A 27,094-nucleotide genomic window follows, 5' to 3' on the forward strand; every position below is an offset into this window, starting at 1 on the left:
AAAAAGAGGAAGACTCCATTTGCTTACTCTTAACTCCCAGCCTTGCTCTGCCAGCTCAGGGATTTCTTAGTATGGCTGAATCTAGACAATATTTACAGGATTTTGCATTTCTAATTAATGCTTATGTTTAGATAAATAAAGTTTGTGAGGGGCTGGAGAGATGGCTTAGTGGTTAAGAGCACTAAATACTGTTCCTTTATAGGCCATTTAAGAACTCAAACTGGATTGCCTGAACTCCTTAGCAAGGGAGGGCAATGATACCAGGCAGATTATAGGCCTTACAAAGGAACAGTTAGTCAAAAAATCTCATTCTTTATATATCCAAAACAATAATTCTGGAGACAATAATTTGGTATACAATCAATTTATAAATACAAGTGCTCAGTGTCCTCAATTTAAACCTCGAGGACTTAGCTTAATAAACAATATTTTAACAATCTCTTAATAAATAAAAAGGGGGAGTTATCACTGTATGCTAAATGATGCTCTTTTTATTTCAATTTTAAAATGTGGATGCCAAGGAACACTCTGAGTGTTTATGGCACCCTACAACTAGGCATACTTCTGCCTAGGTGAAATAGAAAGATCCACATATTGGCATGATCCTGTTCAGGTATTTTATATGGGGAAGGGGGAATGTTTGTGTTTTTCCTACACGATGCTGCAGGAGTATGCCAGCTGCCAGAGGTGGCTGGTGAGACTTGCTGATCCTGGGAGCATGAAGATTCAGCTCTCATGGTTCGGGTCCCTGGAGTCATTTCTGTGCCCTTAGAGGAAGATGGAGGATTCCCCCTAATCTTTTGTCATCACAGAAATTCTGGCATTGCTGCAGTCATTGTTACTGCCACTGCATGTCCTGTCCCACCGAGACCTGATCTCCAACCCTCTTTGCACTGCTGCTTGCCAGAGAAGACTGGTCTCCAGCTGTTACCCCTGCTACCCTCATTCCCCTGGTGACTGGTGTTGTCATTTTGCCGTCTGTAGCTTCACAAGAATGCCATCTGTGTGAAGCTGCTGTGGACCGGGGAACTCTGCCCTGGTTGTTCGGATCTCAGACATGGTTCCATTGCCTGCCGGTTGTTCCAGAGAAGAATGGCTGATCCTGAACTGTCCTGGGAAAGACCTTGGCATTTTATCTGCTATTATAGCAGCCATTGCCTCTGGAGCCATTGTGTCTGCAGTGTCTGGAATTACCCTCCCCCAATCTATTGTTAGGTAAGCACAGTGGGTGAACGTTCTGGAGTAGTTGCTGATGATTGGGAATTCTAAATTTTACTACAGGAGCGACTTGACAATGGCCCTTGGTGTTATGGCTCTAGGGTCCTTGTGCTTCTTATCACATGCGCAAACAGCACTTCCAGTCCTGGGCAGCAACTAAGAAGGTGTTGTTCTCCTTGATAGGAGACAAACCTTCTGCCCAAATTGGGCTCAGCCTTCACAAGAAGCAGTTAGCTAATGACGGGAAACTCTTTGGGACCAGGCTTCGCCTAAGGTAGGAAATTCTGAGGATGGCAGAATATTCCAATAATGGGAAAGAAGCTTGTTATCTCAAAGTGACCTAAGACAGGCTGCTGCTTGAAATTATTATAGGGGGGTTGCTTAATAAATAAAATAAAATAAAATAAAATAGAGGGACTTGTCAGACCCTCCTGGGTCCACTGCAATGTTTCACCCCCCTTGTCAGACCCTTCTGGGTCTCTTGCAGGGTTTGACCCCTGCTGAGCCCTGCTGATGCATGTGGAAGCCTTTTGTTCCTAACAAAGAAACAGTCTGGTCTGGTACCGACACACCTGGGCCACACCTGGGTGGCAGTCAATTTGTTCCTGCCTTTTGTCTTCTTGGCCTTTGTCCTTGAGATTTAGGCTCATCTTCTCAGATTTCTCCCTAGTTAATTCAGGTTAAGTAGTCAGACTTTTGTTACTGAAGTCACAAGCCAGGGTTTCCCACTGTGCTTCCCAGATATTTTCTACCTGGTGAACTTGGGTATATAAGTAGTGAATAAAGCTACAGTAGCCTCTTCCTCTTCTGGCTTAACAAGAATAAACTGTGAGTGTGTGTGTTTCTTTAATCCTGCAGGCTTTCGCCCGATTCTCGGTACCGTGTCGGTGTGGGCATGGGGCACCGACACTCTCCCTCTCCCTCTCTCCCTCTCTCCCTCTCTCCCTCTCTCCCTCTCTCCCTCTCTCCCTCTCTCCCTCTCTCCCTCTCTCCCTCTCCCCTTCCCCCTTCCCCTCCCCTCCTCTCTCTGTGTGGTGTGATATGGTGTGTGTGTGTGTGTGTGTGTGTGTGTGTGTGTGTGTGCGCGTGTGTTTAGACAATGTATGTTATATTGAAGAGTAATCATTTCCCTGCTATGGAGTAAATACATTTTAACTCTATACATGTATATATTTTGGAAAGCTTACACAGCACTATGTTTACCTATAGCTTTTCCAAAAAAAAAAAAATAGTGTTATTTGTCTCTACCATTCCTCCTCACTTCTACCCACTAAATCCTTCCTATTTTTAACTCATTTTTTTCTCCTTTGTAGCATCCATATTCTATCCATCCCTGGTGTATATCCTTAGTGGTGGTTTGAATTATAAATGTCCCAGAAAGACTCAGTTATTTGAAAATTTTGTCTGCAGTTAGAAGCATTATTTTGGGGGTGGGGGTTGTTCCAGCCTTCATGCAGTTTCACCCTGAGAGTTTAACACCTTGCTTGACTTCCAGTTTGCTTTCTCTGGTTCAGGTTTGTGGATCATGATATGGGCTCTCAAATTTCTGCTCCTGCCATCATGCCTAAAAACTACAGCAATGCTTGCCCACCATAATCTTTTCTCTTTGGAACCTTAAGACAAAATAATCTCTTCTAAAAATTTTCCTTGGTGTGATATATTTTTTCATAGTAACAGTATAAGAAATAATGAAATTTTTATGGCTTTTTACCAATTTTTGTCTTCTAGTACACTCTAATTTTAATATTGATATATTTGTATTCCAAACTATAATACATATGCCAGAATACATTCTTAACATATTTAAATGTATAATTTGTAATGTTCTTCTTCCTTTGTGAAATTCCTAATTTACATTTATAAAGAGTTATTCAACTTAATACTTTAACATTTTTAGGTATATATACTGATAATGAATTGTTTTAGTTTGTTAGTATAAACATGTATTTTTTCTTCAATATATTGTCTTTGACATAGAATTCCATATGCACAGTACTTGCTAACATTTTAATTATCTTCAAGATCCTGTTTCAGTGTTATTTCACTTGTATTTATTCCAGTGAGAATTCTACTGTTTGATTCTTTTCATAAAATGTCAATTTTTCTGTTTCCTTTTAAATGTTTTTCCTTAGTTACTAAATATACCCAGTTTGATTGTGATATTTTTTTACCTTGATTCTATCATAATTTATTTACATGAAGATTGTTAAGCTTCGGCGTCTAGGGCTTTAAAGTTTGTGTCAACAGTAGAAAATGTTTAGTCAATATTTTTAAAATAGTTTAAATGTTTATTAATTTGATATATTTTGGAACATATTTATCCTATATCTTCTCTACCCTACTTCTCTACCTTCACAACATTGTGCTTTCCTTTTAAAAGTACTTGTCTAGTTTAAGTGTTAGTAGTTTAAGTGTTAGTACAAATGTAGAAGAATGGAAATTGATCCATTTTTATCTCCTTGTACAAAGTTCAAGTCAAAGTGCATCACAGACCTCCACATAAAACCATATACCTTCTAAGAGAAGAGACAGTGAGAAAAAGCCTTGAGTACATTGGCACAGGGCTAATTTTCCTGAATTAACACAAAAGGCACAGGCTTTAAGATCAATTAGAGACAAACGGCATCTCATAAAATTGAAAGGGTTCTGTAAGGCAAAGGAAACTGTCAATAGGACAAAATGGCAACTGAAAAATTGGGAAAAAATCTTTACCATTCCTACATTCAATAGAGGGCTAAAATCCAATATACACAAAGAGCTCAAAAAGGTAGACTCCAGAGAATCAAATAACCCCATTAAAAATGGGGTACGGAACTATACAAAGAATTTTTAACTTTGAATGCCTGAGAAGCACCAAAAGAAATGTTCAACATCTTTAGTCATTGGGTAAATGCAAATCAAAACAACCCTGAGAATCCACCTCAACCAGTCAGAATGGCTAAGATCAAAAACTCATATGACAGCAGATTCTGTCAAGGATATGGAGAAATAGGAACATTCTTCCATTGTTGATGGGATTACAAGCTGATACAACCACTCAGAAAATCACTCTGGCAGTTCCTCAGAAAAATGGACAAAGAACTACCTGAGGACCCAGTTAATACCACTCCTGTGCATACACCCAGATGATGCTCTAACATATGATATGGACACATGCTCCACTACATTCGCAGCAGTTTTATTTATAATAGCAAGAAGCTCTAAACAACCAATATAAACAATATGGTACATTTACACAAAGGAGTACTACTCATCTATTAAAAACAATGACTTCATAAAATTTTCAGGCAAATGAATGGAACTACATACAACATATCATCTGGAGTGAGGTAACACATTCACAAAAGAGCACACATGGTATGTATTCACTGATAAGTGGATATTAACCCAAAAGTTCCAAATATCCATGATACAAATCACATGGAAATATGAAGCTCAAGAAGTAGGAAGACCAAAGTTTGGATGCTTCAGTCAGGCTTAGGAGGGAGAACAAAATAATCAAGGGAGGTAGAGAGAGGTAGAGACCTGGGAGGAAGATAGGAGGTAGAGAGAAAAGGGGGGAAGAATCAAGCATGGCAGGAGACAGGAGAGAAGTACAGAGTGTCAGGAAATTGAATTGAGGTAAATAGAAGTGGGGAATGGGAAACTGGGGGTAGCTACTACAAAGACCCAGATGCCACTGAAGCAAGCGTTTTCTAGGACCCAACAGGGATGACATTAGAAGAAATATCCAACAAAGGAGATATAGAATCTGTAGAGACAATAACCAGGGTTGGTTGAGGGATAGAGACAACCACCCATATCAAAAAGATTAGCCCAGAATTGCTCCTCTCTAAAGGAAATGTGGGGACAATGAGTTGAATAGAGGCTGAAGGAAAACCATCCAGAGACTACCCCACCTAGGTATCCATTCAATCTTCAGACACCAAACTCAGACTCTCTTGCTGTTGCCAAGAAATGATTGCTGACAGGAGACTTATACAGCTGTACCCTGAGAGGTGATGACAGAGCCTGACCAAAACAGATGTGGATGCTCACAGACAACTATTGCAGTGAGCACAGGGACCTCAATGAAGGAGTTAGTGGAAGGACTGTAGTAGATGAAGGGGTTTGCAACCCCATAGCAAAAACAATACCAACCACACAGATACCTGAGAACTCCAGGGACAAAACCACCAACCAAACGGTACAGATGGAGCCACCCATGACTCCAGTTGCATATATAGTAGAGGATTGTCTTATCTGGCATCAATGGGAGGGGAGGGCTTTTTCTCTGTAGAGGCTTGATGTCCCAGCATAGGGAGATGCTAGGGTGATGAGGCAGGTGTGGGTGGTGGGAGATAGGATAGGGGTTTTTAAGAGGAGAAACTGTAAAGAAGAACAACATTTGCAATGTAAATAAATAAAATAAACAATAAAACATGTGTCCAGTTCAATTATGATTTTGTATTTATAGCATATGTTGTATATCAATCTACACAAAATAAGTTTAGAGAAATTAAGCATAATTTTTTCCAGTAAGCAAATTTAATATTTTATTAAATATTTATTTAATATTTATTTTTGCTTTTTTTGCAAATTGTTTATTTTAAATCTTTTTAAAAATTTTTTATCATATATTTCTTTACATTTCAAAGGTTATTCCCCTTCCTGGTTTCCTGTCCATAAGCCCTCATTCCCTCCCCTCCCCCTCCCCCACACGGGTATTCCCCCTATACATCCCCCTTAGTGTACTCCCCCATATTCCCCTGCACTGAGGGTCCAACCTTGGCAACACCAAAGGCTTTCCCTTCCAGTGGTGCCCCAACAAGGCTATTTTCTGCTACATATGCAGTTAGAGATCTGGGTCAGTAAAACATTTTAATGCTAACATAACTCAAGGATTATATCATTAAATTTTACCACATAGCCTTTGTATAAAAAGAATGATTAACAGTATAGGTATTTTTTCCTTTATTTTTTTTTTCGGAGCTGGGGACCGAACACAGGGCCTTGTGCTTGCTAGGCAAGCGCTCTACCACTGAGCTAAATCCCCAACCCAGTATAGGTATTTTAATGATTACATTATATAATACCAAAATAAATTACATGAAATAACTCAAAGCTTTCATAGAGGGAATTAGAAAGAAATATCAAACTTTATATAGTATTTATTAAGTTTTGAGAATCTTATACAATATGTGTTTTCTTCATGGCTTATGAAAATATTTTTATAGGAAAGAAATTTTGAATCTACTGAATACTGATCTTTTATATTATATATAATTTAATTTAATATGATTATAGCCTTGTAAAATATATAAATATCAAATGTAGTGATTGATTATGAAAAACATGGTGAACACAGTACTCAGTATGGACCGAACTATATCCTTTCCAAAACTTTATGTGTAATCCAATTCTTCAATGTCATTATATTTGTAAATAAGGCCTTCAGAGCATAGGTGCTTAAATTGTAGGGCATGTAATTAAAGGCAGTGTTCTGAAAATCTTTGGCCACTTTGAAAAGTTTTCTGAAAAATGCAATAATCAGAGATGAATTTAAAAGAAAATTAAAAATGAATCCAAAGTGTTTCTGATAGCACACTCTTATAATGCATTCATTGTCAATCAAAGAAACATTAGCTCTGAACATGCAACAAACATAAATACTGTCACATGCTACAATTGCAGCAAATGGTGCTCCAAACAACAAATTCAAGGTTAGAAAATGTAGTGTATCACAGAACATTTTACTGTAATTCAAACAAACCTTAATTTCCATGTATGTATTTCCCAGGGTCCTAGTTTCATCCCTTCCACTCAAGAATGACCTCCGTATTGTGCTTGATCTTAGAACTAAGAACATATTTAGAAACTATTAAAGTATAGTAAACTGAAGGTATATTAGGCATGCACCACTTGTTTTCCTTCTTCTAGAAACTGATATTTTAGTCAGACTGCTGCTCAATGTCTATAAATCATTGGCAACACTATTTTTCTTTAGCTGTTTAGACAGAAAAATAAAAAAGACCTAGAAACAAAAGAAAGATTCTTTCCCTAAAGTATAAATACATATTTGTAAAAGCTGAATTTATAATTAGTTTGGAACTAAAGGGATTCACCACAATTTGGATTCAGACACTTCTCAGGCTTAGGAATGCCTGTCAAATATCCCGAGTATTTATGCCCCATTTTCCTATTTTTAGCTCTAGGAAGCAAATAAATAACAAAGTTTTCTGAGTGGAATATTTTCATTAGAGGTAATATATCCATCAAAGGTTGAATTCACTAAAGGAAGTTTATATACAAATAATAGGAGACTTTTACATTATTAATCAGACCTAGAAAGTTACAATTACATTATAATTTTATTTATTTATTATAATTATTCTTTAATATCATTTTTTCGGTTCAGTCATTATCCCCCTCCCCGTTCACCTCACTGTTCCTCATCCTGTTCCTCCTCCTCTCCAAGAGGAAGTCCATCCCCCACCCCAACAGACCTGCCCACTGCCTGGAGTCTCAAGCATTTTAAGCGTTAGGTGCATCTTTCTCGCTGAGGCCAGACCAGGCAGTCCTCTGCTGTGTATGTGTCAGGAGCTTTATATCAGCTAGTACATGTTGGCTGGCTGGTGACTCAGTGTCTGAGAGATCTAGGAGGGTCCAGGTCAATTGAAACTGCTGATCTTCTCCTACGGTTGCCCTGCCCTTCTTCCAATTTTTCCCTAATTCAACCACAGAGGTCCCTCTCTTCTGTCTATTGACTGAATATAAGTATCTGACTTGTTCTATCTATTGACTGAATATAAGCCTCTGACCTGTTCAGCTGCGTGTTAGGTCTCTCAGAGGTGAAACATACTAGGCTCCTTTCTGTAAGCATACCATAGCGTCAGTAACCTTGGAGCCTCCCCTTGAGCTGGACTCTAAAATGGGCTTATCACTGAACCTCCTTTCCCTCCATAATTTCTTTATTTTTGCCCTAGCAGTTCTTTTAGATAGGAACAATTCTGGGTCAGTTTTGGCTGTTCAATTGGCAACCCCATGCCTACTCTTGATACCCTTTCTACTGGAGATGGGATCTGCATGTTCCCTTTCCCCACAGTTGGGTATTTCATCTAAGATCCCTCCTTTTGAGTACTGTCTTTCACCTCTCAGGTCTCTGGAATATTCTAGAGACTTCTTCCCTACTTCTACATGCCGCGGTTGCCTGTTTCTATTCTTTCTAATGGCTCTCAGGGATTTACTTCTGTCTGTCCACCCAATTCCTAATCATTTTCCCTCTTCCCCCTTTCTCCTATTCCACCCTGGTCCTTCCCTCCCTCTGCCCCCTACACACGTGATTGCTTTCATCTCCGTCCCAAGTGGGAAAGAGGCATTTTCATTAGGACTTTTCTATTTGTTAACCTTGAGTTGAATTATATCCTTGATATTATGCAATTTTGGGGAATAATATCTACTGATTGGTGAGCACATACTATGCATGTACTTTTTGGTATGAGTTACCTCACTCAGGATGATATTTAATAATTATATCCATTTTCCTGCCAAACTGGGAATGCCCTCATTCTTAATAGCTGAGTGTATTCCATTGTGTAAATGAACCACATTGTTGTATCCATTCTTCATGGGACAACGGGATTTCCAGTTTCTAGCTATCATAAATAAGGCTGCTATGAACATAGTGGAATCTATGTCCCTGTGGTTGGGTGGGGCATTTTTGGGTGTATGCCCAAAAGTGGTATAGCTGGCTTTTCAGGTATATCAATTTTCTGAGGAAACTTCAGATTGATTTCTACAGTAGATGTACCAGTTTGCAATCCCACTAGTGTTCCTCTTTCTTTACATCCTTGCCAACCTGTGCTGTCACCTGAGTTTTTGATCTTAGTCATTCTGATTTGTGTTGGGTGGTATCTTAGGATCATTTTCATTTATTTCCCTGATTACCAAGGACTTTGAATATATTTTAAGTGTTTTTTTTTTTTTTTTTTTTTGGCTATTCAAGTTTCCTCTCTTGGGAATTCACAGGTTATTATATAAATGGTTTATTCTATACCCAATTTTTGATTGGGTTCTTTGGGTTTTTTGGAGGTTAGCTTCCTGAATTCTTTATATATTTTGATTATTAGCTCTCTACCAGAAGTGGGGTTAGTGAATATTTCTTCCCAATCAGTAGGTAGCTGATTTGTCCAATTGACTATGTCCTTTGCCTTAGAGAAGCTTTTAGGTTTCATGAGGTCCTATTTATCAATTCCTTATCTTAGAGCCTGATCCATTGGGGTTCTGTTTAGGAAATTCCCCCCTGAGCCCATGAGGTCAAGGATCTTTCCCACTTTCTCTTCCATTATATTCAGTATATCTTGTTTTGAGTTGAGGTCCTTCATCCATATGAGATTGAGCTTTGTGCAAGGTGACAAATGTAGATATATTTTCATTTTCCTACATACAGACTGCATGTTAGCCTGGCACTATTTATTGAAGATGCTTTCTAATTTCCATTGTATATTTTTGCTTTCTTTTTCAAACTTCAATTGACCATAAGTGTTTGGTTTTATTTTTGTGTTTTCAATTCTATTCTATTGATCAATATGTCTGTCTCTGTTTCAATACTTTGCAGCTTTTTTCACTATTGTTCTGAGGTAGAAATTGAGATCAGAGAAATTAGGATGTTGATTCTCCCAGAAGTTCTATAATTGTTAATAAATGTTTTCAGTATCCTGGGTTTTTTGTTTTTACATATAAAATTGAGAATTGCTCATTCCTTGTCTTCGAAGAATTATTCTGGAATTTTCATAAGGATTCTGTTGAATCTGTAGATTATTTTTGGTAGAATGGCCATTTTTACTATGTTAATTCTATTTATCCATATGCATGGGAGATCTCTCCATTTTCTGAGGTCTTCTATTTCCTTCTTGGTAGACTTGAAGTAATTGTCATACATATGTTGCGATTTTTTGGTTAGAGTTACCCGAAGATATTTTATATTAATTGTGACTTTTGTGAAGGATATAGTTTCACTAATTACTCAGCATATTCAATATATGTATACATGAATGCTACTAATTTATTTGAGTTAATTTTTTCCAGCCACTTTGTTGAAGGTGGTTATCATCTTTAGAAGTTCTCAATAGAATTTTTGGGGTCGGTTATATATACTATTATATTACCTGGAAATAGTTATACCTTGACTTCTCTATAAATTTGTATCTCATTACAATCGTCTATTGCTATCTTATTCCTGTAGCTAGAAATTCAAGTACTATATTGAATAGATATGTGGAGAGAGGTCATCTTTGTCTTGTTTCTGATTTCAGTGAGATTATTTCCAGTATCTCTCCATTTAATTTTATATTGGCTGTTCATTTTCGGTATATTGCTTTTATTATGCTTAAGTATGGGTCTTGAATTCATGATATCTTCAATACCTTTAACATGAAGAGGTATCATATCTTGTTAATTGCTTTCTCAGAGAGGAAAGAGATGTTCATGTGATTTTTTTTTCTTCGAGTTTGTTTAAATGGTGTATTACATTATGGATTTTCATATACTTAATCAACCTGGTATTTCTGGGATGAAGCCTATTTAATTGTGGGGAATGAGATTTTGACTTGTTCTAGCATTTGGTTTTGGGGGATGGTTTGTATATGTTTGACCTAGGGAGTGGCACTATTAGGAGGTGTGGCCTTGTTGGAGTAGGTGTGTCTCTGTGGGTGTGGGCTTTAAGACTCTATCCAACATCTTAGAAGTCAGCAATTTGCTAGTAGCCTTCAGATGAAAATGTAGAACTCTCAGCTCCTGCACCAGGCCTGCATGGATGCTGCCATGTGCCTGCCTTGATGATAGTGGATTGAATCTCTGAACCTATAATCCAGACCCAATTAAACGTTTTTCTTACAAGACTTGTCTTACTCATGATGTCTGCTCACAGCACTAAATAACCCTAAGACAGTTTGCTAAAATTTTATTTAGTATTTTTGCATTGATATGCATGAGAGAAATTGGTCTAAAGATTTTTTGATATTGTTGTTGAAGTTGTTAAGTCCTTTTGTGGTTTGGTATCAGAGTAATCATGGTTTCATAGAATGAATTAAGTAGTATCCCTTCTGTTTCTATTTTATGGAATATTTTGAGGGGTGTTGGTAATACCTCTTCATTATAGGTCTGGTAAAATTCTGCATTGGAACCATCTGACCATGAGCTTTTTTTGGCTGGGAGGTTTTTAATGATTTCTTCTATTTCCTTAAGGGGTATGTACCTATTTAGATAGTTTACCTGCTCTTGATTTGAATTTGGTATGTGGTATATGTCTAGAAAATCATCCATTTCATCTAGATTTTCCAGGTTTCATTGAGTATAGTCTTTTGTAGTAGGATCTGAAGATATTTTTGAACATCCTCAGTTTCTGTTGTTATATATTCCATTTCATATCTCATTTTGGTAATTTGGATAATATCTCTGTGTACTTTAGATAGTATGACTAATGCTTTATCTGTATTGTTGACTTTTTCAAAGAACCTGCTTTTTCCTTTATCGATTCTTTGTATAGTTCTCTTGGTTTCCATTTGGTTGTCTTAGGATCTGTGTTTGACTATTTCCTGCCTTCTAATACTCTTGGGTATGCTTGCGTCTTCTTGTTCTAGAGCTTTCAGGGGTGCTGTTAAGTTGCTATTGTAGGATCTCTTAAATTTCTCTACCAAGGCACTTAGTACTGTGAATTTTCCACTTAGCATTGCTTTCAATGTGTCCCATAGGTTTGTTGTGTCATCATTTTAAGTGAATTCCAGAAAGCCATCAATTGCTTTTGCTATTTCTTCCCTGACCAAGTTATCATTGATTAGAGAGTTGTTCAGTTTCCATTTGTATGTGGGTTTTCAGGTTGATTTTGTTGTTATTGAAGTCTAGCCTTAGTCCATAGTGATCTGACAAGATACATGGAATTATTTCAATCTTCTTGTATCAGTTGACAGTTGTTTACGGATTGTTTTTTTATGATCAGTTTTGGAGAAGGTATCATGAGGTGCTTAGAAGAATGTGTATTCTTTTGTTTTAAGGTGAAATGTTTTGTAGATATCTCTTAAATCTAGTGAGTTCATAACCTCTATTAGTTTCACTTTGTCTCTGATTAATTTGTGTTTCAATGACCTGTCTATTGTTGAGAATGGGGTGTTGAATTCTACTACTATTATTGTGTGAGGTTCGATGTGTGCTTTGATCATTAGTAAAGTTTCTTTTTTGAATGAGCTGCCCTTACATTTGGGGCACAGATGTTAAGAATTGAGGATTTCTCTTGGTGGATTTTTATTTTGATGACTATGAAATGTCCTTTTCCATTTCACTTGGTAACTTTTTACTGAAAGTCTATTTTACTGAATATTAGAGTATCATTCCCAGCATGTTTCTTGGGACCATTTGCTTTGAAAAGCTTTTTCCAGCCTTTTACTCTGAAGTAGTGTAATGTCTTTGTTACTGAGGTTTGTTTCTTGAATTCATCAATATTTCAGACTATGTTTGACTATTCAGTATGTTAGCTTATGTTCTTTCATTGGGGAATTGAGTCCATTGATATTGAGAAGTATTAATGACAGATGTTTGTTAGTTCCTGTTAGGTTTGTTCATGTAGGTGGCATCAGGTGCATATGATTCGCTCCTTTTGGTTTTGTTGTGAGATGATTAATATGTTCTTTTTAATTTTTTTGTACTTACTTTCTTTGTGTTGCAGTCTTCCTTCTAGAATCCTCTGTATTGGTGGATAGGTAGATAGACCTTGCTTAAATTTGGTTTTGTCCTGTAATATTTTGGTTTCTCCATCTCTGTGGATTGAATGTTTTGCTGGGTATAGCACCCTACGCTGGTATTTGTGTTCTCTTGGAATCTGTATGGCATCTGCCCAGGCTCTTTTGGCTTTTAGTGTCTCTTTTGAGAAGTCTGATATAATTCTGATAGGTCTGCCTTTATATGTTACTTGGGTTTATTTTTTTGCTTACAACTTTTAATAATATTTATTTGTTCATTAATATGTTGATTATTATGTGACAAGAGGATTTTCTTTTATGGTTCAATCTATTTGGTGTTCTAAAGGCTTCTTGTCTATCTATGGCCATCTCTTTTATTTAAGTTGGGGAAGTTTTCTTCTAGGATTTTTTGAAAACATTTTCAGGTCCTTTGAACTGAGAATCTTAGCTCTCTTCTATTCCTGATATTCTTAGATTTGTTCTTTTCATTGTGTACTAGATTTCCTGGATGCTTTGGGTTAGGAGGTTTTATGTTTTGAATTTTCTTTGACAGCTTGTTCAATATCTTCTTAGCTATCTTCTTTTATACCTGTGATTCTCTCTTCAATCTCCTGTATTCTGTTGGTAATGCTTACATCTGAATTTCCTATCCTCTTTTCTAGATTTTCCATTTCAATGGTGGCCTGCATTTTAATGGATTTATTTGTTTCTGCTTTAAAGACTTCCACATGTTTACCTGTGTTTCCATGTATTTCTTTCAGTGAGTTATTTTTATCATACTTTAAGCACACCATTATAATCACAAGATAGAATTTTAGGTCAACTTCTTGATTTTCAGGTGTGTTGGTGTATCAAGTGCTTGCTGTGGTGGGAGAACTGGGTTCTGATGATGTTAAAGTATATTGGCTTCTGCAGCTTATCCTCTTGCTATCTGGCTATCTCTGGTGTTGGCTCTTCTGGGTATCTCTGTCTGGAGACTGCCTCCTGTGTCCCTGGGTTGCTGTAGATCTCTTGGGAGGCCTGTGGCCCTGGATGTAGCAAACCTCCTGTGGGGCATGCAAACTGTGTTGTTTTCAGAGTGGCAGATGAGCTGTAAATCATTTGCCCTGCATGCCACAGAAGTCCTACTAGACCTTCACACTGAGGGGTCTGTTGTTCTGTGTGCATTAAAACTCCTTGGAGGCCTTCAGACTGTTGGTTCTTCAGAGGAATTGTCAACCTGTTGCCCTGATTATTTGTGTTCTCCAAGGAGGCTTTCGTACTGTGGGGTCTCTTTCGCTGTGTGTAACAGAACTCTTGGGAGACATTCAGATTGTAGGGTCTTCATCTATGTTATAAAATTTTTAAAACATGTAAATATAAATCTCTCCTGCTACTACTATCATTTCTGCAGTCAAACTCTGGCAGTGGACTGGAATAGATAGATAGAAAGAAAGAAAGAAAGATAGATAGATAGATAGATAGATAGATAGATAGATAGATACCAATATATAAAGACACTATACTTGAACAAAGGAAACAATGGCATTTAGGAAGAGAACACTATGAGTCTGTGTTTAAATGCTGTTTACTATCTATGTTCTGGACAATTTCTGTACACACACACACACATATATGATTTTGAGAGAATTTTTTTTCAATTTTGTATTGTGACTGGAGTGTTAATAACTATGTAACACAAGGCAGCTATGAACTCATGATGATTCTTTTGACTGATTCTCTTTGGGTGCTGAAATAATAGGTATGAAACACCATGCTTGGCTCTTATTTTTGTTGCCGTTTAATTTGTGAGATTTTTATTAATTTTTTAAATTATTGAACACCTAGAAAACTCTTCCTATGTATATTTACCATCTGTTAGATTGAAGTTTATGATATTTGTTTTGGCTGAGGTAATTAAGACATGTGATGAAAATAAGAACCTGAATCTAGCAGACTACAATGTATAGCTGTGATTCATAAGTAAATTGCAATAAAAATAAATTATTTCATTTGAAAACATATAACAATATGTTGGAAAATTATATTGGAAGTGATGAGAAATTCAAGAAGTTTACAAAGGTAAAGGGGGAAGAAGCTGAAACAGAGATTAGGCAATGATACCCACCTTGAGGAAAACACATGTTTAAATCTCTGTCTCTGTCTTTGTCTCTGTCTCTCTCTGTCTCTCTGTCTCTGTCTCTGGCTATCTCTCTCTCTCTCTGTATGTGTGTGTGTTTGTGTATGCTTGTGTGTGTGTGTGCCCCTATTTGAATTAATCACTTCTCAAAAGAATTATTCCTCTATCAAAGAAAATTTGTCTTCTAGGAGAGTACACTATGAAACTGTGTTTAAATGCTTTTTCAAAATCTGCATCTGGAAATATATCATGTAGATGTATTTTAGAAAAATAGCTCTTCTTCCCACACATTCATAATTGAAAAAGAAAAGCTAAGTAAGAAATTGGTTGAAAGTAACTTAAATTTGATTTTTAAACAAAAAGATTACTTTTAATAAAAACAGAAATAGCAGATATTTTTAGTGTGCTTTTTCTACATGCTTGTATGATCTGATTCCATAGTTTGATGTGCCGAAGAGGCAGTTTTCAGAATGTGCAGAAGTTTTGGGGTAAAACCAAGCCTGCCTGTATCTTGATCTCAGTCTTCCAAATCAGCATGAAAATAAATTTCTGATCTTGAAAGGTCCCAGTTTGTGGTATTTTCTTATAGTTGCCCTGGATAACAAAAACAGAAAAAAATTCTACTTCTTTTAATGGGAAAATAGTTCAATCTTAGAATAATAATTCAGTTGTATTATTGAAATAAAAGAAAAGTCAGAGGGGAACATTTCATCACAGGAGTAGCAAGCTGTAGGCTACTTGATGACTTTCTAAACAAAATCATGTAAGGATGTATTATTTTCCAAGTTATTTTTCAACTCCTCAACATACTTACTCATTACATCAGTGCTTATTTTGAATAAAGTCAATGCCCTGTCAAAGCTCTAAGTTTGAGAAATAAAAACTCTTAAATCAATTATGTTGGTTCATATTGCTTCCATTAACATAATTGTCTGAAATATTATAGGATTTTATTAGATTAGAATTGCTATACATAAAATGGACCTCAAACGCTAGAGGCAGTGGGACTGGAAGAATAGAAGAGATAAATGATATGGATTAAAGAGTTATTTAATAGCCAATTTTATTCAGATCATCAATTTATACTCTGATGTTTCAGAACAGTCATATGAATAAAGTGTACAGTCATATGGGCAAGTCACATGTGATGGGGCTGCATGGGGCAGAAACAAGTCTTCCCTTAGTGGCATATAAAAAGTCCAGTTGTAATGAATAATCTAAAGTCTTTCTCCTACACTTAGAGGGGCACAAAAACATTTCAAAAACAATTCTGTGTTTTGGAGAAACTCAGGTCACAAGATTTGATTTCTTGGAGTTTTCTCAAAAGCAGTCTCAAATCTCATAATGATGTAATTCTTGATAAGTGTTCAAAAATCCTCATTTTAGTATGTTTTTATTCATGATAAGTACAAATATGATGAAGAACTGATACTTTGTTTTTACTACATTTTGTCTTTCTTCAATAAGTATATCTAATTTTATTGACTAGATGTAAAAAAAATGCAGTGCTTTAGGTTTCTTTTTGTTGCTGTAAAACTATAATAATTTTTTTTTACCCCACACTGGGTCTGGCAACTTGGTGCCCCATGACATCTGTTAGCTATTTACATCTCAGCCAGGAAAGCATCTCACTCGATTTGCTCCATTCCATATCATGCTGTCGATGTCTACACTCTGAGCCTGGCAGCAATCTCTCTACCCATCTAGTTCCCAAAGCAGGTTGCCACTATTCCAGACATAAACATCCCAATTCCATGGTAGCCCAGTATCTCCAGTCAATACACACTCTCTTGAATTCAGTTAAATCACACATGAAAGAACACACAACACAATAACCTCTGATCAAATTGAAAATATATAATTGCCCATCTAGACATACAAAGCCCTGTACACATCCATCCCTTAAGAATATTAATAATAACCTGTAAAATGTGCACAGAGGAATCTTAACATTCACTTACATGTTTTCTCAGATGCTTTTTCTTTCCATCACTCCTGTCTCCTCCCTCACTCTAAAACTTTTCTCCCGCCCATTCTTCCTTCCCTTCCAATTACAGGCCTCATTCTATCCTATACCTGCCTTCACTTGTACAATTTCCTCACCCCAAATGTCACCCTTTCTGTCTAATTAAAAAAAAAACTTTTCTCTCAGATATAAGCTGAGCACAAGTGTTATCATTTGTAATTAAAAGCATAAAATATACCTAACACCCAGTCCAACATTTTGTCAGTTAAACAGAACATTTAGTTATCTACTCCAGTTAAGAAAGGCTTAAAATCTATACTATACCCTAGCTAGCTTGTATAATACCTGAAAACAAATTAAATATGTATTTTCAAAGTTAAACAGCCTGACTAGGCTATGAGACTATAATCAGTCTTCAACCCTGTCAGAAATCTGAGAATGATTTATATATAAATATAGAAAGCCTAATACAGCTTCCAGAACTGAGACATTGTAGAGACAAATCTCCACTAGCACAGTGTTCTGTTAGCAACTTGTGAGCGTACATCTTCAGCCTTCTGGCCCAAAATCAACTGATAGACTCTTCAAATGCATAAACCATGAAGAGCTGATAATTCTGTCTCGGCAGAGACTATCAGTCTACTATTCTGCAAAAGGAGTCCGTTTTTGGACAGTATTAGTCTATAGATGAAATAGACAGTTCCTGGCCAGTGGCTGCCTAGTCCCAAGGTATTACTTCACCTGGAGGTAGAGATGCTCAATTTCTTCCCTAAATCTGCCAAAAGGGAACTGTTAGGAGCAGATATGTCTCAACAAAAGATAGATGACTTTAAATCTCATATTTTGTGGACTTTTGACTTTTTAAAAAACCATCTATGGTAATCTGGACTATTGTCTGTTAACTATCTTAGCATATTATCTTGAAAACACCCTAACAAATGCAGAGCCATAAATTTGCTTTTTGGCCCCTAACTCACATGTGTAATCAACTCAGAAGTGTGTAATTGCATCAATAGAAGGACTGGTTCTAAATCTTGTACTTTTAAATCTTTTTAACACATAAGTTCTATACCAAAGTAAAGCTATGATTTTGCTAGTTACCAAATGAGATTGTGGCTGTACAAATCAATCTAGCTAATTCCTCTCTGTTAAATTATGACCAGTTCTAAACTCCCCATAAAAACAACCTAAGAATAAGCACTTTCAGCCCCTTAAGAGTCAAGGGAATTTGGGCAATGACTCTTCAATAATTTATTCAAGCTGTATGTGGGTGTTGAGATATCCTTGGGGATTAGGGAGTAGGAAAAAATGGAACAAATGTTGTAGCCTGATGTGCCTGTCTTGATTAGACCCAGCTGAAAGTCCTTGAGATCAGGAATCCAAGCAGGTACATTCTACAAAATATAATTCTCAAGACAAAAGTTTAGAATCAAGATATCTTTCTGTTGGCTTCTCTTGAATTAAGTTCTTCAGGCAGTCTCCTTCTATCAAATCTGGTCCACATGACTCTGGAAAGTTTCTAGAGCCTGACCACCCTTCTTAAAAACATAAAGATAAAAACTTTCTCCCAAAATACCATTTTCCTTAGTCTGTAATCAGTAAAGCTTGTATCTTGTACTCTTTCCCAGAGGTATAATATAACCATAAACCCCAAAGTCACATCCATTATGAAGATTAAACAATTTTAAAAATGGAAATAAGCTAAACAATAGTATATGATCCTGTTCAGGCTTTTATAATTAGTCATATCATGAAATTAATCCAATACTCCTGGGGAGCCCACATTAAGAGAACCTGAGCTTCCTTTTGTGGTAAATATCAAAAATGACCACAAACTATAGCTAGTCGGCATCATCGAGCCATATGGCCTTTAGTGGGGTAATTCATAAAACAAATTAAACACTTTCTATCAATTCTACTACCAATAAGAAAACAACTTATCAAACCATGACTTTAGCCCAAAATATATCAATCTGTCAAGCTCTCTACCTGGAGGCTCAGATTTTTTATTTATTAATAACTTCCTAATATATGTCTGTATTCACTCTGCCTGGTGTAAAGACTTCTATTACAACTCTACTTGAAGTCAGAGACTAATTTCCCCTAAGTTCTGAACCATGGGTGAAAATCTCTATGTGATTAGGATAATCTTTGTACTCACTTCTTCTAAGTACGAACATAATCACCTTCTAATAATACCTATTATTAAGAAACAGGCAGCTTGTCTAACTAGAATTTTAACCAAAAATTCCCATGGAGCCCATGGTAGAAGGAATATAAGTATCCTGAAGTAGTTTCAAAACAAACTTAGTTTAAAAAGCTGCTTTTAATCTCTCTCTGAGCTGCCACTACTTATCACAAAAGGGGACTTGTAGCCTACAAACCTAGGGTGCATCTTTGTTTCTTTTTTTAAGGTTTCCGTGCTTGATACATCACGTGACTCAACATGGCACTGATGCTTCACCCTCTCTCCCTTCCTCCAGTCTCCCCCAGCCCCTTCCTAAAACTTTTCTCTTGCTCATCCTTCCTTCTTGTTCAGTGATTGGTCTAGTTCTATCTTATACCTGCCTTCACCTGTATAAATATATCATCCTACATCTTTTCATTTGTATTTGGTTGGTTTGCAAAAGAACCATGTTAATATTTGTGAAAAGCTTGATATTTCTAATATGCATTATAACTGTATTTCAGATATCTGAAACTCTTACTCAAACTACCACAATGATACTTGGACTTTCTTTTGTAAACAAAATTTATATTTTTTTCTTTTTTTTTCTCCATCTTTATTAACTTGGGTATTTCTTATTTACATTTCAATTGTTATTCCTTTTCCAAGTTTTCGGGCCAACATCCCCCTAGCCTCGCCCCTCCCCTTCTATATGGGTGTTCCCCTCCCCATCCTCCCCCCATTACCGCCCACCCCCAACAATTTAGTTCACTGAGGGGTCAGTCTTAGCAGGACCCAGGGCTACCCCTTCCACTGGTGCTCTTACTAGGATATTCATTGCTTTCTATGAGGTCAGAGTCCAGGATCAGTCCATGTATAGGCTTTAGGTAGTGGCTTAGTCCCTGGAAGCTCTGGTTGCTTAGCATTGTTGTTCATAAGGGGTCTCGAGCCCCTTCAAGCTTTTCCAGTTCTTTCTCTGATTGCTTCAATGGGGGTCCTGTTCTCAATTCAGTGGTTTGCTGCTGGCATTCGCCTCTGTATTTGCTGTATTCTGGCTGTGTCTCTCAGGAGAGATCTACATCCGTCTCCTGTCTGCCTGTACTTCTTTGCTTCATCCACCTTGTCTAATTGGATGGCTGTATATGTATGGGCCACACGTGGTGCAGGCTCTGAATGGGTGTTCCTTCTGTGTCTGTTTTAATCTTTGCATCTCTATTCCCTGCCAAGGGTACTCTTCTTCCCCTTTTAAAGAAGGAGTGAAGCATTCACATTTTGATTATCTGTCTTGAGTTTCATATGTTCTAGGGATCTAGGATAATTCAAGAGTTTGGACTGTTAGCAACTCATCAATGAGTGCATACCATGTGTGTTTTTCTGTGATTGTATTACCTCACTCAGGATGATATTTCCAGTTCTAACCATTTGCCTATGAATTTCATAAAGTCATTGTTTTTGATAGCTGAGTAATATTCCATTGTGTAGATGTACCACATTTTCTGTATCCATTCCTCTGTTGAAGGGCATCTGGGTTCCTTCCAGCTTCTGGCTATTATAAATAAGGCTGCTATGAACATAGTAGAGCACGTGTCTTTGTTTTATGTTGGGGCATCTTTTGGGTATATGCCCAAGAGAGGTATAGCTGGATCCTCAGGCAGTTCAATGTCCAATTTTCTGAGGAAACTCCAGACTGATTTCCAGAATGGTTTTACCAGTCTGCAATCCCACCAACAATGGAGGAGTGTTCCTCTTTCTCCACATCCTCGCCAGCATTTGCTGTCCCCTGAGTTTTTGATCTTAGCCATTCTCACTGGTGTGAGGTGAAATCTCAGGGTTGTTTTGATTTGCATTTTCTTTATGAATAAAGATGTTGAACATTTCTTTAGGTGTTTCTCAGCCATTTGGCATTCCTCAGCTGTGAATTCTTTGTTTAGCTCTGAACCCCATTTTTTAATAGGGTTATTTGCCTCCCTGCGGTCTAACTTCTTGAATTCTTTGTATATTTTGGATATAAGGCCTCTATATGTTGTAGGTTTGGTAAAGATCTTTTCCTAATCTGTTGGTTGCTGTTTTGTCCTAACCAGAGTGTCCTTTGCCTTACAGAAGCTTTGCTGTTTTATGAGAACCCATTTGTCGATTCTTGATCTTAGAGCATAAGCCATTGGTGTTTTGTTCGGTATATTTTTTCCAGTGCCCATGTGTTCGAGATGCTGCCCTAGTATTTCTTCTACTAGTTTGAGTGTATCTGGTTTGCTGTGAAGGTCCTAGATCCACTTGGAGTTAAGCTATGTACAGGGTGATAAGCATGGATCGATCTGCATTCTTTTACATGTTGACCTCCAGTTGAACTAGCACCATTTGCTGAAAATGCTATTTTTTTTTTCCATTCGATGGTTTTGGCTCCTTAGTCAAAAAGAAGTGCCCATAGGTGTGTGGGTTCATTTCTGGGTCTTCCATTCTGTTCCATCGATCTATCTGTCTGTCTCTGTACCAATACCATGAAGTTTTTATCACTATTGCTCTGTAATACTGCTTGAGTTCAGGGATAGTGATTCCCCCTGAAGTCCTTTTATTGTTGAGGATAGTTTTAGTTATCCTGTTTTTTTTTTTTTTTTTTTTTTTTTGTTATTCCAGATGAATTTGCAAATTGTTCTGTCTAACTCTTTGAAGAAATGGATTGGTATTTTGATGGGGATTACATTGAATCTGTAGATCGCTTTTGGTAAAATGGCCATTTTTACTATATTAGTCCTGCCAATCCATGAGCATGGGAGATCTTTCCATCTTCTGAGGTCTTCTTCAATTTCTTTCTTCAGAGTGTTAAAGTCTTTATTGTACAGATCTTTTACTTGCTTGGTTAAAGTCACACCGAGGTACTTTTTATTATTAGGGTCTATTATGAAGGGTGTCGTTTCCCTAATTTCTTTCTCGGCTTGTTTCTCTTTTGTGTAGAGGAAGGCTACTGGTTTATTTGAGTTAATTTTATACCCAGCCACTTTGCTGAAGTTGTTTATCAGTTTTAGTAGTTCTCTGGTGGAACTTTTGGGATTACTATCATATCATCTGCAAATAGCGATATTTTGACTTCTTCTTTTCCGATCTGTATCACCTTGACCTCCTTTTGTTGTCTGATTGCTCTGGCTAGAACTTCAAGAACTATATTGAATAAGTAGGGAGAGTGGGCAGTCTTGTCTAGTCCCTGATTTTAGTGGGATTGCTTCAAGTTTCTCTCCATTTAGTTTAATGTTAGCAACTGGTTTGCTGTATATGGCTTTTACTATGTTTAGGTATGGGCCTTGAATTCCTATTATTTCCAGGACTTTTATTTTGAAGGAGTGTTGAATTTTGTCAAATGCTTTCTCAGCATCTAATGAAATGATAACGTGGATTTGTTCCTTCACTTTGTTTATATAATGGATCATGTTGACGGCTTTCCATATATAAAACCATCCCTGCATGCCTGGGATGAAACCTACTTGATCATGGTGGATGATTGTTTTTATGTGCTCTTGGATTTGGTTTGCCAGAATTTTACTGAGTATTTTTGCGTCAATATTAATAAGGGAAATTGGTCTGAAGTTCTCTTTCTTTGTTGGGTCTTTGTGTGGTTTAGGAAAACGAGTAATTGTGGCTTCATAGAAGAAATTCAGTAGTGCTCCCTCTGTTTCAATTTTGTGGAATAGTTTGGATAATATTGGTATGAGGTCTTCTATGAAGATCTAATAGAATTCTGCACTAAACCCATCTGGACCAGGGCTCTTTTTGGTTGGGAGACCTTTAATGACTGCTTCTATTTCCTTAGAACTTATGGGGTTGTTTAACTGGTTTATTTGTTCCTGATTTAACTTCAGTACCTGGTATCAGTCTACAAATTGTCCAGTTCCTGCAGATTTTCAAGTTTTCTTGAATATAGTCTTTTATAGTAAGATCTGATGATTTTTTGAATTTCTTCTGAATCTGAGGTTATGTCTCCCTTTTCTTTTTTTTCTTCTTTTTTTTTTAATCTTTTTTTTTTTTTTTATTAACTTGAGTATTTCTTATATACATTTCGAGTGTTATTCCCTTTCCCGGTTTCCGGGCAAACATCACCCTCCCCCCTCCCCTTCCTTATGGGTGTTCCCCTCCCAACCCTCCCCCCATTGCCGCCCTCCCCCCATAGACTAGTTCACTGTGGGTTCAGTCTTAGCAGGACCCAGGGCTTCCCCTTCCACTGGTGCTCTTACTAGGATATTCATTGCTACCTATGGGGTCAGAGTCCAGGGTCAGTCCATGTATAGTCTTTAGGTAGTGGCTTAGTCCCTGGAAGCTCTGGTTGCTTGGCATTGTTGTACTTTTGGGGTCTCGAGCCCCTTCAAGCTCTTCCAGTTCTTTCTCTGATTCCTTCAATAGGGGACCTATTCTCAGTTCAGTGGTTTGCTGCTGGCATTCGCCTCTGTATTTGCTGTATTCTGGCTGTGTCTCTCAGGAGCGATCTACATCCGGCTCCTGTCGGTCTGCACTTCTTTGCTTCATCCATCTTGTCTAATTGGGTGGCTGTATATGTATGGGCCACATGTGGGGCAGGCTCTGAATGGGTGTTCCTTCAGTCTCTGTTTTAATCTTTGCCTCTCCCTTCCCTGCCAAGGGTATTCTTTTTCCTCATTTAAAGAAGGAGTGAAGCATTCACATTTTGATCATCCGTCTTGAGTTTCGTTTGTTCTAGGGATCTAGGGTAATTCAAGCATTTGGGCTAATAGCCACTTATCAATGAGTGCATACCATGTATGTCTTTCTGTGATTGGGTTAGCTCACTCAGGATGATATTTTCCAGTTCCAACCATTTGCCTACGAATTTCATAAACTCGTTGTTTTTGATAGCTGAGTAATATTCCATTGTGTAGATGTACCACATTTTCTGTATCCATTCCTCTGTTGAAGGGCATCTGGGTTCTTTCCAGCTTCTGGCTATTATAAATAAGGCTGCGATGAACATAGTGGAGCACGTGTCTCTTTTATATGTTGAAGCATCTTTTGGGTATATGCCCAAGAGAGGTATAGCTGGATCATCAGGCAGTTCAATGTCCAATTTTCTGAGGAACCTCCAGACTGATTTCCAGAATGGTTTTACCAGTCTGCAATCCCACCAACAATGGAGGAGTGTTCCTCTTTCTCCACATCCTCGCCAGCATCTGCTGTCACCTGAGTTTTTGATCTTAGCCAATCGCACTGGTGTGAGGTGAAATCTCAGGGTTGTTTTGATTTGCATTTCTCTTATGACTAAAGATGTTGAACATTTCTTTAGGTGTTTCTCAGCCATTCGGCATTCCTCAGCTGTGAATTCTTTGTTTAGCTCTGAACCCCATTTTTTAATAGGGTTATTTGTTTCCCTGCGGTCTAACTTCTTGAGTTCTTTGTATATTTTGGAAATAAGGCCTCTATCTGTTGTAGGATTGGTAAAGATCTTTTCCCAATCTGTTGGTTGCCGTTTTGTCCTAACCACAGTGTCCTTTGCCTTACAGAAGCTTTGCAGTTTTATGAGATCCCATTTGTCGATTCTTGATCTTAGAGCATAAGCCATTGGTGTTTTGTTCAGGAAATTTTTTCCAGTGCCCATGTGTTCCAGATGCTTCCCTAGTTTTTCTTCTATTAGTTTGAGTGTGTCTGGTTTGATGTGGAGGTCCTTGATCCACTTGGACTTAAGCTTTGTACAGGGTGATAAAGATGGATCGATCTGCATTCTTCTACATGTTGACCTCCAGTTGAACCAGCACCATTTGCTGAAAATACTATCTTTTTTCCATTGGATGGTTTTGGCTCCTTTGTCAAAAATCAAGTGACCATAGGTGTGTGGGTTCATTTCTGGGTCTTCAATTCTATTCCATTGGTCTATCTGTCTGTCTCTGTACCAATACCATGCAGTTTTTATCACTATTGCTCTGTAATACTGCTTGAGTTCAGGGATAGTGATTCCCCCTGAAGTCCTTTTATTGTTGAGGATAGCTTTAGCTATCCTGGGTTTTTTGTTATTCCAGATGAATTTGCAAATTGTTCTGTCTAACTCTTTGAAGAATTGGATTGGTATTTTGATGGGGATTGCATTGAATCTGTAGATTGCTTTTGGTAAAATGGCCATTTTTACCATATTAATCCTGCCAATCCATGAGCATGGGAGATCTTTCCATCTTCTGAGGTCTTCTTCAATTTCTTTCCTCAGTGTCTTGAAGTTCTTATTGTACAGATCTTTTACTTGCTTGGTTAAAGTCACACCGAGGTACTTTATATTATTTGGGTCTATTATGAAGGGTGTCGTTTCCCTAATTTCTTTCTCGGCTTGTTTCTCTTTTGTATAGAGGAAGGCAACTGATTTATTTGAGTTAATTTTATACCCAGCCACTTTGCTGAAGTTGTTTATCAGCTTTAGTAGTTCTCTGGTGGAACTTTTGGGATCACTTAAATATACTATCATGTCATCTGCAAATAGTGATATTTTGACCTCTTCTTTTCCGATCTGTATCAACTTGATCTCATTTGTTGTCTGATTGCTCTGGCTAGAACTTCAAGAACTATATTGAATAAGTAGGGAGAGAGTGGGCAGCCTTGTCTAGTCCCGGATTTTAGTGGGATTGCTTCAAGTTTCTCTCCATTTAGTTTAATGTTAGCAACTGGTTTGCTGTATATGGCTTTTACTATGTTTAGGTATGGGCCTTGAATTCCTATTCTTTCCAGGACTTTTATCATGAAGGGGTGTTGAATTTTGTCAAATGCTTTCTCAGCATCTAATGAAATGATCATGTGGTTCTGTTCTTTCAGTTTGTTTATATAATGGATCACGTTGATGGTTTTCCGTATATTAAACCATCCCTGCATGCCTGGGATGAAGCCTACTTGATCATGGTGGATGATTGTTTTGATGTGCTCTTGAATTCGGTTTGCCAGAATTTTATTGAGTATTTTTGCGTCGATATTCATAAGGGAAATTGGTCTGAAGTTCTCTTTCTTTGTTGTGTCTTTGTGTGGTTTAGGTATAAGAGTAATTGTGGCTTCATAGAAGGAATTCGGTAGGGCTCCATCTGTTTCAATTTTGTGGAATAGTTTGGATAATATTGGTATGAGGTCTTCTATGAAGGTTTGATAGAATTCTGCACTAAACCCGTCTGGACCTGGGCTCTTTTTGGTTGGGAGACCTTTAATGACTGCTTCTATTTCCTTAGGAGTTATGGGGTTGTTTAACTGGTTTATCTGTTCCTGATTTAACTTCGATACCTGGTATCTGTCTAGGAAATTGTCCATTTCCTGAAGATTTTCAAATTTTGTTGAATATAGGTTTTTATAGTAAGATCTGATGATTTTTTGAATTTCCTCCGAATCTGTAGTTATGTCTCCCTTTTCATTTCTGATTTTGTTAATTTGGACACACTCTCTGTGTCCTCTCGTTAGTCTGGCTAAGGGTTTATCTATCTTGTTGATTTTCTCAAAGAACCAACTTTTGGTTCTGTTGATTCTTTCTATGGTCCTTTTTGTTTCTACTTGGGTGATTTCAGCTCTGAGTTTGATTATTTCCTGCCTTCTACTCCTCCTGGGTGTATTTGCTTCTTTTTGTTCTAGAGCTTTTAGGTGTGCTGTCAAGCTGCTGACATATGCTCTTTCCTGTTTCTTTCTGCATGCACTCAGCGCTATGAGTTTTCCTCTTAGCACAGCTTTCATTGTGTCCCATAAGTTTGAGTATGTTGTATCTTCATTTTCATTAAATTCTAAAAAGTTTTTAATTTCTATCTTTATTTCTTCCTTGACCAGGTTATCATTGAGTAGAGCATTTTTCAATTTCCACGTATATGTGGGCATTCTTCCCTTATTATGTCTCCCTTTTCATTTCTGATTTTGTTAATTTGGACACACTCTCTGTGTCCTCTCGTTAGTCTGGATAAGGTTGATTTTCT

General features: G+C 37.3%; 1 protein-coding gene across 2 annotated transcripts in view; it reads left to right on the forward strand.

Annotated features, from left to right (window-relative positions):
• The first annotated feature begins 1,267 nt into the window (after positions 1-1,267).
• Positions 1,268-27,094, forward strand: part of Ppp4r3c (protein phosphatase 4 regulatory subunit 3C) — a 108,488-nt gene continuing 82,661 nt past the window's right edge. The window contains exon 1 of one of the 2 annotated variants that reach the window (XM_063279945.1): positions 1,268-1,492. The gene's annotated coding sequence lies outside the window, so the exon portion shown is untranslated. 2 annotated transcript variants of the gene reach the window in all.

This window comes from Rattus norvegicus, chromosome X, assembly GCF_036323735.1.
Source record: "Rattus norvegicus strain BN/NHsdMcwi chromosome X, GRCr8, whole genome shotgun sequence".
Classification (NCBI taxonomy): domain Eukaryota; kingdom Metazoa; phylum Chordata; class Mammalia; order Rodentia; family Muridae; genus Rattus; species Rattus norvegicus.